The following is a 13,978-nucleotide window of genomic DNA, read 5'->3' on the forward strand; positions in this document are numbered from 1 at the left end:
GGCATAAGATAGTAGGGTCCACTTGGAGGGGAGCTGCTTTTCTTCCTCTCCAACCATGGAGGACTGATAAGGGCAGAGGAGTGTCCAAGCACAGACTCTAAGTCACAATGATGAATGCAGAGATAGATGTCCTGTGACCCAGCATGGTTCAAATAGTGGTATTTCCCATTATTTCTCTAATGGGAACTGGGAGGAGGGGGCTGTTGTTTATGAGACTGTAAAGTCTGGATTATGAGACTATAAACTCTGAAGTTGCCTGGTTAATTGTCTGTGACTTAACCAAGAAGAATAAGGCCTTCAAGCACTTGAAGAGATATGGAAAGAAACAAATTCCTGGCAGCATTCAGATGTGATTTCAAGCATCTCTAAGACCGAGAATGGTATGTCTGCCAATAGTTTCTCTATGTACCTGTTGGCAGTGTGATTTTAGGGCTTCCCTGATAGCTCAGTTGGTAAAGAATCCGCCTGCAATGAAGGAGACCCTGGTGGATTTCTGGGTCACAAAGATCTACTAGAGAAGAGATAGGCTACCCACTCCAGTATTTTTGGGCTTCCCTAGTGGCTCAGCTGGTAAAGAATCTGCCTGCAATGTGTGAAGCCAGAGTTCAATCCCTGAGTTGGGAAGATCCGCTGGAGAAGGGAAGGGCTCCCCACTCCAGTATTCTGGCCTGGAGAATTCCATGAAATGTATAGTCCATCCATTGGGTCACATAGACTCAGACACAACAGAGCAACTTTCACTTTTAGTAGTGATTTTTAGTCATTAAATTAAGAAGAATCTTGACTTACATATAAGTGAACTCCTGATTTAAAAACGAATACATAGGAAAAATTTTAAATGGAAAAAAAAATCATTTCATTGTGTAGAATATTGATTCATTTACCTAGAACATAAACATATATTCATTTTAAAATATATTGCTTTCCATAGGAAAAAATGAATAACATACATTTCTTACGAAAATAAAATGAGAAAGGAAAGGGAAAAAAATATGAGCAAAGGAAGGAAGATACAAATCATTAAAATAAAGTAATATTACATGTTAATCCTGTTTTTTAAAATGCTGTGAGAAAGCATCAAAAGTCAATTCTCTCTTTTTAATTGGTAGAAATAATTTCTGTTATCCTGACCCACAAGGTCAATTAAAGAAATTATATGCAAATCTGCTATCCCACTTCATTCCAGATGAGGATAAACTTGTTTACAGGAATTTCAGAGTTCTGCAGGACTCTCAAGATTGAATTCTGCTCACATCCTTCTTTGGCCCTTCAGTCAATGAGGTCATCTTTGGCTGGATCTGTACATTGATATCGATATGTTATATCATCATGAAAAAGGCCAGAAATCCACATTTCATTCACGTTTAGGGGCATGGACTCCTGCCTGTTGTTATTTGAACTTCCACCTCAATCCACATTCTGAGGCAAATACAAGGATACCAAGGAAATGAGCTGAAAATCACTGATCAGCAACATGAGTGGTATGTCCAATGTAAAACCTTACATAGAGGGGTAAGTTTCTAATATTAAATCTCAAGGAAGAATACAGACCAAGTAATAGTTCTGTTGTGTGCAAAACATAAGTATGTTTATTTAAAGACAATATGTACAGTAAAGAAATGAGGTCTCTTAAGTAGGAGTGGCCGATGGAAATACCTTGCAATGAGATTCCATTACCTTTAGTAAAGTGAGATGTCCATTTCTAAATACATGAAGACTTCAACAAATTTCTTCGGAGATTTAGAATTAAAATTGATGAGTATGTTAAAAATCTGTGCATGCATGCTGTTGGTTCGGTTGTGTACGACTCTTTGAGACTCCATGGACTGTAGCCCGCCAGGCTCCTCTGTCCATGGAATTCTCCAGGCAAGAACACTGGAGAGGGTTGCCATGCCCTCCTCCAGGGGCTCTTTCCACCTCAGGATGCATTGGCGGGCAGGTTCTTTACCACTAGCGCCACCTGGGAAACCCATTTAAAAACCCTAAGTATACCCAAATTATGTTTTGCCATGTTTATTTTTAGAAGTCTAGGTTATGCTAATTATTTAGTGTAATATTTCTGTTCACACTACTTCAATTTATGTGATCATTACATTGTAATATAAGAATGGATTATAAAAAAAATAAAATAAAACATTATGTCATATCAAGAAAAAAAGAGAATGGCTTATAGCCACCTAAAGTTAAATCCTACCCAGAAGTAGAAGTCACAATGATTTGTTCAAGAAAACACCAATATTTGCTTTAAAAAAAAAAAAAAGTTGATCCTTCAGAGGATATTTTGCTTTCTTATAAGCTTTTTTTTTATAGAATATAAAGAAATAAAATTATTGTCATAAATAAATTATTCATGGGCTGGGGTTTAAAGCTTAGTTGACTATTTGTGATTGGCTATCCTCAAGTTGTTCCACCAGGTCAAGACACTCTGTGCTAAATGCAAAATCTAGTGCTGGTCTTGGCACAGCCTCTCACACTACAGCTGCTGCTGGCACTGTGGATTCCTCCCAAAGACGAATCAATGACTCTGCTGCAAGTGTTTTTCTGAAGGAGGGAAAAATCTTTCCCTCACTTTCCTACCAGGCTCAGATAATGAATTATAAAACTGCTTCCTTGAGATTTTGCATCTCACTGAGATTTTGAATGAAAAACATTCATCAGTGTAAATAGATAGATATAACTTGTTTATTTGTTCACACATGATAACTTTCCATATATCTGAAGTTGGGCATAATCCCAAGGTGAGCTGAGCTGGGAAGCAATTGATATGAGTGGCACAAATCATGTGATGCTCAAAAGCATAGCTGTCTTGAGTCATTTAGTATAAAAGAAAACATCTTTATATAACTCACCATCTCCAAATATATAACTGAATTATAATTCACTGCTTTGTTTCCTCTCATAATTTTGAGGCACAAAATGGGGTACAGTTCTGGTCAGCAGACTATTTAAGATAAGGAAGTATGCAATTTTTTCAAGTTTTAATTCAAGGTGATTTTACTAAAGTCTTGGTGCTTAAAACAATAAGCTTTTGGAAGTAGGAAATCAGTCACATGGAACATCTCTTTCACCAAAGATTCTGGATAATAAGACATCAACAGAAAACAGGAACACTATCATATTTGTTTTCATAACATTCTCCACAAATTAGAAACCCAGTGTTCAATTGATTTCTGAATTTGGAGGTGAGATATGAGTTCAATCCAAATTGTTTTGCTGTTGTTTAGTTGCTAAGTTGTGTTCAACTCTTTGCAACTCCGTGGACTGTAGCCTGCCAGGCTCCTCTGTCCACAGGCAAGAATAGTGGAGTGGGTTGCTGTTCCCTTCTCCAGGAGATCTTTCTAACCCTGGGGTCAAACCTGCATCTCATGTGTCTCCTGAGTTGGTAGGTGAATTCTTTACCACTGAGCCACCAGGGAAGCCCAATCCAGGTCACTGAGGGGAAAATATACATATGCAGTAAATATGTGGCTATCACAAACTATCTCTACTCAAGCTATGAAGAGTATAGGAGGAATTATTCCATGAACAGACCCTGAATACTGAGGGATATTGGAAAGAAGGAAGCAAGTACTTCCATAGGGAAAGCAGGTCCTACTTAAAAATAGGATAGACTGGGACTGTTTTGTAGGGTGATTCATCAGGTATTATGCCCTCATGAGAGGGTAATGAAAAAGCTTAGTTTTTCCCAGAAATGATGGCTTAATCTGAAAGGAAAAAAAAGTCAGCAAAATTATAATTATGGCAGAAGATAAGGTTTATGCAGATGTTCCTGTTGGCATTAAATCAAGTTTTAGTTAAAGAAAATATTTGCTTTAGCTCCAGATGACCCTGCTGAGTGTAGACAGTGAAGAGCAAGGGGTTTGCATTAGTGCAGTAGCATGTAGAATTGTCATTCAGAGAAAACCAAGGAGGACAAGAGTAAGTCCAGGAAGAAGGTTTAGTATTGTGTCCTGTGTCCCAGAAGAGTCAGAAACTTAGTCAAAGAGTCAAATGAATCAAAGGTTCAGGGGGAAAAAAAAAACCAAACATTTAAAAAGCAAATCTGAGGGAGCTCCAGGGTACCTTAGTGGTTAGGATTCCAGGTTTTCACTGCCATGGCTCAGATTCAGTCCCTGGTTGAAGAACTGATCCCACAAGCCATGGGGTGCAACCAAAAAAAAAAAAAAATCTAGTTCACAGTACAAAACTGGATATAGTTACAAAGAGGACATTCTAAGACTTCTTGTGTATTTATAACATACTCATCATTTGTTAACTTTGGTAATCCTATTTGCCTTCTTATAAATATTAAGTAAGTTCTTCAAAAATAAAAAAAAGAAGTTGAGTACTTTAAAAAAAGAAACAGGGATCAAGAAACCTATGTTCTATTCCACAATGTCTTGGAGAATAAAACAAAATCACAGGGAAGAGTAAGTGACATAAACTGGAAAAGTAGGTCAAAATTTGGAGTATGTAAAAGGACAAGAAAATGAGACAGATACAGAATTAGACAGATACAGGATTAGACAGTGCCATAACCTTGAAACTGGCAAAAAACAAACAAACAAACAAACAAATAAACCTCTTTTCCCTATAAGAAAAGTGTAGCAGAAAGCAAAGGGCCAGGGCAGGAAGTGGGAGTAGGGGTTGGAGAAGATTTAAGATGCCAATAAAATTATTTTAAAGTAACACAGAAGATAGAACTAAGACACAAAAAAAACAGTATTCAGTAATTTCCAAAATATGCTTTTAGAAAGCACTGTTCTCTACTTTGGGACAATTCTAAATATCTGACATCTGAGGGAAATACCTACATTGTTTGAAACTGCTTTTCAGTCTTTCACTAAAGTGAAATTTGAAAGAAATAACTTTTTTCTCCTCTGGAAATTCAAGTGAAATGATTACAGACTATTCATATATTTTGTACTGACAACATCTATCTTTGAGGATTTTTCTATTCTCTTCATTGTATGAGATAATTTCTCAGTTGATAGTTCTTAAATTAGGTCAGAAAATAAACCATGCCAAATAAAAGGAAAGGACTTTTATTTATGCTCTGACATAAATTGTTATATTTGCAACTATACAGAAAAAGGAAGAAAGATGCCTATAAATGCACTTTTATATGGCTCTCAAGAAACACGAATACAGCCGCTATTTATCTGATGACACTGGAGAGAAAAGTAGTCCCCAAATGATGTGAGGTTAAATCTACAAAGATAAGGTGAATTGAAAAGGGAAGCATTTAGTTAGTGAAACCAATCAGCATGGACAAGCAATCAAGGCAGCATTGTCACCTTTTGCTCCTCACTAAAAGGTTTATATTGTTAGGCTTTGGGGCCAAAGTGTCTTAATAATTACATCAGATGTTCACTACATTATTCCTGTCTACAAATCACTAAGTCACTATTTGACATAAATCTGATTGTTCTTAGCAATCTTAGCTTAAATATTCACTTCTCTTTGTACTTACTACACTGTATTGCTTATTTACTGTCTTCCCCACTTGTCTGTAGGAGAAGGCAATGGCACTCCACTCCAGTACTCTTGCCTGGAATATCCCATGGACGGAAGAGCCTGGTAGGCTGCAGTCCATGGGGTCGCACAGAGTCAGACACGACTGAGAGTCCTCACTTTCACTTTTCACTTTCATGCATTGGAGAAGGAAATGGCAACCCACTCCAGTGTTCTTGCCTGGAGAATCCCAGGGACGGAGGAGCCTGTTGGGCTGCCGTCTATGGGGTCGCACAGAGTCGGACACGACTGAAGTAACTTAGCAGTAGCCACTTGTCTGTAAACTCATTGAGGACAAGGGTAAATCGAGAGCAGTGGTTCTCAAAGTGTGATTCTGAGACTGGCAGTATCAGCATCAGCATTATCTGAGAAATGGTTAGAAATGCAAATCTTGAGCCCCACCTCAGATTTAGAGCCCAGGACTCTGCTCTAAGGCATGGTCCCCAATCTTTTCGGGACCAGTGTCATGGAAGACAATTTTCCCATGGATGGGGTGGGAGGATGGTGTAGGGATGTTTCTCATAAGGAGCATATAGCTCAGTCCCTCAAGTACACAGTTCACAGGAGGGTTGGTGCTCCCATGAGACTCTAATGGAGCCGCTGATCTGACAGGGAGGTGGAGCTCAGGCAGTACTATGAGCGACGGGGAGCAGCTGTAAACACAGATGGAGGTTGCTCACTCACCCGAAGCTCACTTCCTGCTGTGCGGCCTGGATGGTAACAGGCCATGGACCAATATGGGTCCATGGCATGGGGGTGGAGGATCCCTCCTCCTAATGGTTTTGAGAACCACCAATGGTGAATCACAGTCAGGCTCTGAGCACAATATACCCAGAGGCGTGTCAAATCTAAAAGGAAAATTATACCCATGGGGAAGTCTGTCTCCTGCTATTTCTGGCAGGCCCCTTATTTTCAGTGTCTCATTGTCTAGATCCCACTTGTCATAAAGAAAATGAGTATTTACCTGTTCATACTATGGAACCATGGAAATTTTTTTTTGAATATTTTAAGTATTAAAAGAAAAACACTAGAGGTAGTAACACCTGTTGTCTTGTGCAGGATTCTCTTCGAGTCTGATTTCTTTTAGACTAGGGCATCAGGAGAAGCTTCTGATTTAGGTGACAATTCTTTGTACCCTTGTACATGTGGTTGGCCATATGTAACCAACTAGCTGATGGAACTAAGGTGGGCATCTCCACCTCAATCTACAATAAATTAATTTTGTTATTTTATTTATTACAATAAATAAATGTATAATACCCAGCATGCAATAGGGAATACTCTAGACTTTCTCCTCTCTTTCACTGTGTGCTCCTAAATGGCAATTACTGTGCTCATTTCTTAGACCTCAATAGTCTAGGACTATACGTAGCAAGTAGTGGTAAATATTCAGTATTTATTAAATGAATGAATGCACCTTACAGAAAATTAGCCTTCCATTTACAATTACCTAGTATTGTAATTTATGAGTAAATACTTCAATAATAAGTTCTAGCTTCAGGATCTCCCTAAACTGATGCAGGTTGGAAAACATTAAACCTATTTACAGCAGATAATGCTTATTACCAAAGCATTCAGTCTCTCTCTGCTGAGAAGATACAACAGTCTGGGGTTTTGGGGATTTAAAGTATTTTAATAACAGAGTTATTATTCATAATGCCCATTCTCTTTAAAATGACCTGCTACTTGAAAGTGATTGGCCAGGAATCAGAAAGCAACATACACTAACAGAAGTAAAATTTTATTGGCAATGTTCCTAGGTTATTAGGCTTCCCTGGTAGCTCAAAAGGTAAGAATTTGCCTGCAGTGCAGGAGACCTAAGTTCAATCCCTGGGTTAGAAAGATTTCCCTGGAGAAGGAAATGCCAACCCACTCCAGTATTCTTGTCAGGAAAACTCCATGGACAAAGGAGTGTGGTGGGCTACAGTTCATTTTGTCTCAAAGAGTCAGACATGACTGAGTGACTAAGACTTTCACTTTTCATCTAGGTCACTAAGAAACAAGATGTTACCCAGAGATAGCCAGGGGGTCATTGATTTATTGTAGATTGAAGTGGAGATACCCACCTTAGCTCCATCAGCTAGTTGGTTACATGTGGTCAACCACAGTAATGCCTGTAGCTATTTACTACACACTGCTGTAACTCTTCCCAACTATTCACACTCAAAGAGAGAGAGCAGGGCTTCAAAAGGACTGGATACACTCTTCTCAAAATCACCTTTCTATGTTGCAAAACATAGAAAATAGTCATTCCTGTAGAAAATTCATGGGTCTACAGCATCATTGAGCATAATCTCAGAACATAGTCTTTTCAATTTGCACAAATAGTTCTGATTGTTCACCTTCACTCTAAATACAATTTTACTTTTTTACTATCTAGAAGGCATCTTTCTTATTTCACAACACATAGAACAAAACCTGTGTAAAAACCATGCCTGTCTTTCTGATTATAAACATTACTCTCCACTATTGATGAATTCAGTATTTTCCAAACTCGGTCAATGAACTTTCTCAGGTGCTATAGTAAATGAACTCTGCAAAGAGATCTTTTAAATTCAAACTATTTCCCAGACCTTACCCATTTGCCAGCAATTACATCTCAGTTCACCTTATAAGGAAATGACTCCTACACTGAAGGAGTTTAACCTGTTGTTTTTGTTGTTCCCCATGGATTGCAACCCCATGGATTGCAACACACCAGGCTCCCTGTCCTCCATTATAAGAAAAGTCAAATTCCTTTTCCCAAGCTGCTTTTCTCTTTCTGCATGATGAAATTCTGCTTATTCTTTAGGCAACATGATTTGTGACTCTGCTTCCCCCTGTATTGATGCCTCTTCTGATTCTAATCCATGGCTGTAGTTACCATCTATATGCTGATGATTCATAAACATATACTTCATCCCTCCACAGCTCCTGCTGCTGCTGCTGCTAAGTTGCTTCAGTCGTGTCCGACTCTGTGCGACCCCATAGACGGCAGCCCACCAGGCTGCCCCGTCCCTGGGATTCTCCAGGCAAGAACACTGGAGTGGGTTGCCATTTCGTTCTCCAATGCAGGAAAGTGAAAAGTGAAAGTGAAGTCACTCAGTCGTGTCTGACTCTAGCGACCCCATGGACTGCAGCTTACCAGGCTCCTCCATCCATGGGATTTTCTAGGCAAAAGTACTGGCGTGGGGTGCCATTGCCTTCTCCACTCCACAGCTCCAGACACATATAATCCACTTACCATTGGACAGCTCAATACAGCTTTCAAAACACTTCAAATTCAATGTCTCTAAAACTTAACTCATTATCTCTATCCCCAAAAGTCATTCCTACTACTCAAGTCTTTCCATATATAGTTTCCAAAGTAGAACTCCAGAAATATATCCTCAAATCAGACTGCCCTCTTATCTTTACAGCTAAACCATTTCCCAAATCTTGCCCATTCCAACTAATTAGATCTCAAATCCATCTACTTGGCTTGAACTCCATAGCCACCGCTCTAGTCCAAGCCATTTTTGTCTCCAGTCTGGCTCACTGCAGTTGTCCTTGAACTGTCCCCATCACCCACACTTGGACCTTGCAATCCAGCAGCCTGACAACTATAACTATAGACCTGATCATGTTATCTCAAGCTATAACCTGCCCACAATCTCCTATAGTCTTCATGGTGAGGTCTGCATATCTTTAACATGATCTGTAAGGCCTTGCTTGAAATCTAAACTCTTTGCCAAGGCCTATATGGCCTTACCTGTCCAGCTTTATCTCCTGCTGGTCGATTACCTCTTCGCTGTCTATGACCCAGCCAAACTGGCTCTCATTTTCTCAGTTAAGTCACTTGTTTGTCCTACCTCAGGAGCCTTACTCAGACAGCTTCCTCTGACCATAATGCCTTTCCTTTCCGTATTTATTCCCTTGCACACAGCTTCAACATAAATATCACTTTCTCAGTGATACTGTGTCAGGTTTATTTTTCTGAAAATGTTTACAGCAGAGCAGTATTTCTCATCTTATGTGCTTTCCTGGAGCCTTGTCCCTTGTCCAGTAAGAGCTGAAGTCTGTTTTCCCTTGCCTTGAGCTTAGGCTGGCTTGTAACTTTTCCCAACCAGCAAAGTAAGGCAGAATTGATACAGTGTGGCTTCTGGGGCTAGATCCTAAAAGGGATATAGCTTCTGCCTCCCTCTTTGGAGAATTGCCTTTGGAACTCATCCACGGTGCTGTGAGGAAGTCCAAGCACATGGCCTTATGGGGTGTTCTGGCCACCAGTCATAGCTAGCCAACAGCCATCATCAAGGACCAGACATAGGATTCAGTGTCCTTCAGATGCTTCCAGTTTCTTTGCTCTGAGTCCTCCAGCTCCATCCCCAGATACCAAGGTGCACAGACCACTGTAGTCTGTTCAAATGCTTGAGTCGCTGAATAGTATGTGTAACAGTACTTGTTTGCTGCACTCAGTTTGAGGTTAATATGTTATGCTTTCCTAGTAACTGGAAGAGACGCCTCCCCTGGTTCTTCTCTGAGACTTGGTCTTGTTGTCATCAACATTCATAGCTCTTAGGTTCCTTTAACTGTGTCTTTAGTGTCTCTTTTCTTTTACCTTGGAAGTTTGATAAGGACATGAATTTTATCAGCTCTTGTCAATACTATATTCACAGAGTAGATATTCAATAAATATTATTAGATACAATTGTGAAATTATTAAATGCAATTCTGTGAGAGATAAAGAAAGAGTACCTTGGCTTTCAGAAACTGGAAAAAAGAAGCTAAATGAGTAGCAGAGAAATAATGAGTGGCTTTTCTAGAAGTCCTTTAGAAGCAAATGAAAAGAAAAGACTACAATACTGTGCTTTGGAATTGCACGCTGGTGGTGTTTGTATTTGTGAGATGGGGAAGTTAGGACATAAGTAAGATAGGTTGGCAGTGTATATTTTGACATAAAGCAGAGTTAAGAGCATAAAACCCTGGGAATTGGGAAGGGGTGAAAAACACCTTAGTATGGTTAAAAAAAAAAAAAGTCACCCAAAGATTTTTAAAAATCAAATATCCAAGCAATGACATCACTAAAGAAGTGAGAAAAAGGATCAAAGAACATGGAGGTAGGAATCAGTATCAGAACCCTGTTGTCAGCAGCTCTAAGTAACAAGATCACAAAAGTCACAACTATATTGAGGCCAAGACACAGAAACAAGTATCAAAGAGCTTCTCTTCCCAAAAGCTCTCTCCAACAAAGAAAGCAAAGTATAAATATATCACTGAAACTGATGTGGATAGAGACCCTAACAATTTTCTCCATGTAAAATACAGTAAATAAAATATTACCATATTATTAATAAAGCTGTCTTTTCTAATAATATCAGATGTAAAAACCATATAAGTAAGTTTTCTAATGCCATTTACACTATAAGGTCTTAAGTTCTTCAGGCCTCATTTTTCCTTTTGTTGATTTTTTAAAGATTCTAATTTTTAAGACATCCTTATTTTCAGCCACTTTTGTGTTGTGATACACAATGATGCATTTGGAAAATTGATTTCATACAGTATCTAGAATGAAGAGAAATATGCATGTAAAAGAGAAATGGATGGATATGCATACTTTGTATATGTCATCAAGAAAACCTTGAATAAAACTTTTATAGCTATTTAAAAATCTTTATGGGATTTAAAAATGGATAAACAACATAGATACATAAAAATCTATAAAAGGAAGTCACCACATCTCTGGAGAAGGAAAGGGAAAAAGAAAGTCCTCCAAGGATTAGTGTTAAAATAGATTCAAGTTTCAACTACTGTAGACGAGAAGATACCATAGTCCTCTAAAATTGTACTTCAAAACCAAGTACTTTGAGATAATAAAATGCCTAGTCAAATGGGTTGTCTCAAAAGATGTCTACAGTGAATAGAAAAATGCTAGCTCAGCTTTACTCTAAGCATATGTAAAAATAATGTTTTTAAGTAGAAAAGTAATCCAAATCCTATTTACAATCTCATTGGGTCTGAAAAAGTGAAAGTGTTAGTTGCTCAGTCGTGTCCAACTCTTTGTGACCCCATGGACTGTAGCCCACCAGGCTCCTCTGGCCATGGGATTCTCCAGGCAAGAATAATGGAGTGGGTTGTCATTCCCTTCTCCAGGGGATCTCCCTGACCCAGAGATCAAACCCAGGTCTCCTGCATTGCAGGCAGAGTCTTTACTAGCTAAGTCAAGGGTCTGAGCTATCAGCAAAACCAGGGGACCATGGGAGAGGACTTTGTAGACAAGCAGTCCCTAAAGTTATCAATGTAATGCCATTCCTTTTAGCTAATGCCTTTAAACAGAAAACCCTCCAAAACACCACCCAGAAAAAGTAGTCACACCTATAACCTCTATTCACAAAACTAATTCCTGAACTGTCCAAATCAGTCTCACAGCTCATCCAGTCTTGCTCTCATTTCCCAGCTACCAACCTCAGTATTCATTTGTCTGTACGCTGCAGCTTCAAGCTCTCACATTCGACAACCTCAGCTAGCTCCAGCTAAAAGCCTGCCCATCTGCTCACTGCAAACCATCACCAGCAAACCTTCTGATTCCTTTTCTGGATCTACATGGCCTTTCCCTACAGGGAGCCCCTTACCAAGGGCAGGATGTCTCACAGGAAGGACTAGATATAATGTTCCACTGTGGCCAGAAGAACAAATAAAGCAATGGGCATTACTATCAAGATATATTATGGAGATTTCTCTTTCTCTCTCTCTCTCTTTTGTGAGAATGCATCTCACTTATATAATGAAAGCAAACAGAAAATCAAGATTTACTTCACTGCATTTTGATTGTGTGCTGCCTTTCCAGATAGCATCAACACCAGAAAAATTATCTGAATTTTGCCTAATTCATGTTTATTTTGTATGAATATGAATTTTGCCATCCTTATCTCTCAGTGGTTACAATCACATAGCTGCATAATATTCTTGGTTTAAATTACAGTATTGTCAAATTAGCAAGAATATAAACAGACAAGAATAGTAATGGAATTGTTATGCATATATGCTTTCTAAATTACAATGCATGCAATAATATGTACACTCTTTTAAAAATACTGGTATCCCCTAACTGAAAAACAGCATTGAATTCAAATGTCTTATATCTTTCTGTCTTTTAACTCCCACTGCAGGCACTATCTAAATAATGGATCTTCATGGCTTACAATTACAAAGTGCCATATGTCTTTCCTTTAATTAAAATGATTTCCATATTATATCCTGTTTGTTTTATTAAAACAAATCAAAAGGAAAAAGGGGGAAAAAGGCTGGTTGAATTAACTACAAGATTAACACACAGGCATGACTGAATTCAAATGAGATCATTTGTTTCTAAGAACTTTTTTTTTTCTTTAATTCTGTAGAATTTCAGCAAAATCTGTCTGCATCAGTGGTATATGTGATGGGATGCTACAATTCCCTTTACATCCAAGGTGTCCCAAACACAACAAAGGCAGATTTTTTACACAAGTTGAGACCATTTGTTCATGCCTTCAATACACAAGTTTTTAAACTTGGTCTAACTTGGTGCATAGTATGCTTTTGCCATCTACTGGAACAATGATAGACTGCAGGTAGAATAATTACTGCAGCAGTAGGGGTTGATTAACTGGGCACTTTGAAGATGATTTCTCGGGGCTCTAATACATATATAGGGAGAATAAACAATCTCCTTCAAGATTTTTAGGGAAGAGATCTTCCAAAATTAGAGACCTTTAGGGAAGCCTGAGAAACTTTTCCCATGATTACTCTCTCTTTCCAAAGGCTTTTTAAAGATGCCAGTGTGTCTATCTCGAAAATGCAATGCCATAGCAAAGCAAGAGACAAAAGCCTGGATTTCCAAAAGCTGGAGACTTCAATAATAAAGGGAAAAGTTTGGAGTCATACTAAATCATTTTCATTTCTGGTAAACAATTTTTCTTGAAGATTAATTATTTTTCTGTAAATATAATCACTCTGACAGTTTCTCCTTTATTTGACAGGAGAAGTTTCCCTTGGGGTCTATTTATATTTAGGAACCACAAAATGTATTCCATAGCATTTTGAATTTATAATGAACATTTTAATTTTGCAGTTCTCTGAGTTTGTTAGTTTCCACCTTATTACCATCATCTGAGTGGTTTGGTTACTGAAACACCAAGAATTGGAGCAGACAGACTCTAAAACGGCCCCTAACGACCCCACCTCCTGTTATTTATATTCTGGTGTAATTGTCTCTCCTTGGACTATGGGCTGAACTTGGACACTTGCCACCTACAAATAAAATACAGCAAAAGGATGGAATGCCACTTCTGAGATTAGGTCATAAAAGACTTGACCTCTCTGTCTCTTTCCTTCTCCCTCTGGCTCTTCTCACTTGCTGAATCTGATGAAGCAAACCACCAAGTTGTGAGCTGTGCCAAGACACAAACACTAGTGGGATGGGGAAGACACAAACACTAGTGGGAGGCCTTGGACCGATAGCTAGTGAGAAAAAAAGGGCCCTTCGTCCAAC

This window comes from Bos javanicus, chromosome 12 (assembly GCF_032452875.1).
Source record: "Bos javanicus breed banteng chromosome 12, ARS-OSU_banteng_1.0, whole genome shotgun sequence".
NCBI lineage: Eukaryota > Metazoa > Chordata > Mammalia > Artiodactyla > Bovidae > Bos > Bos javanicus.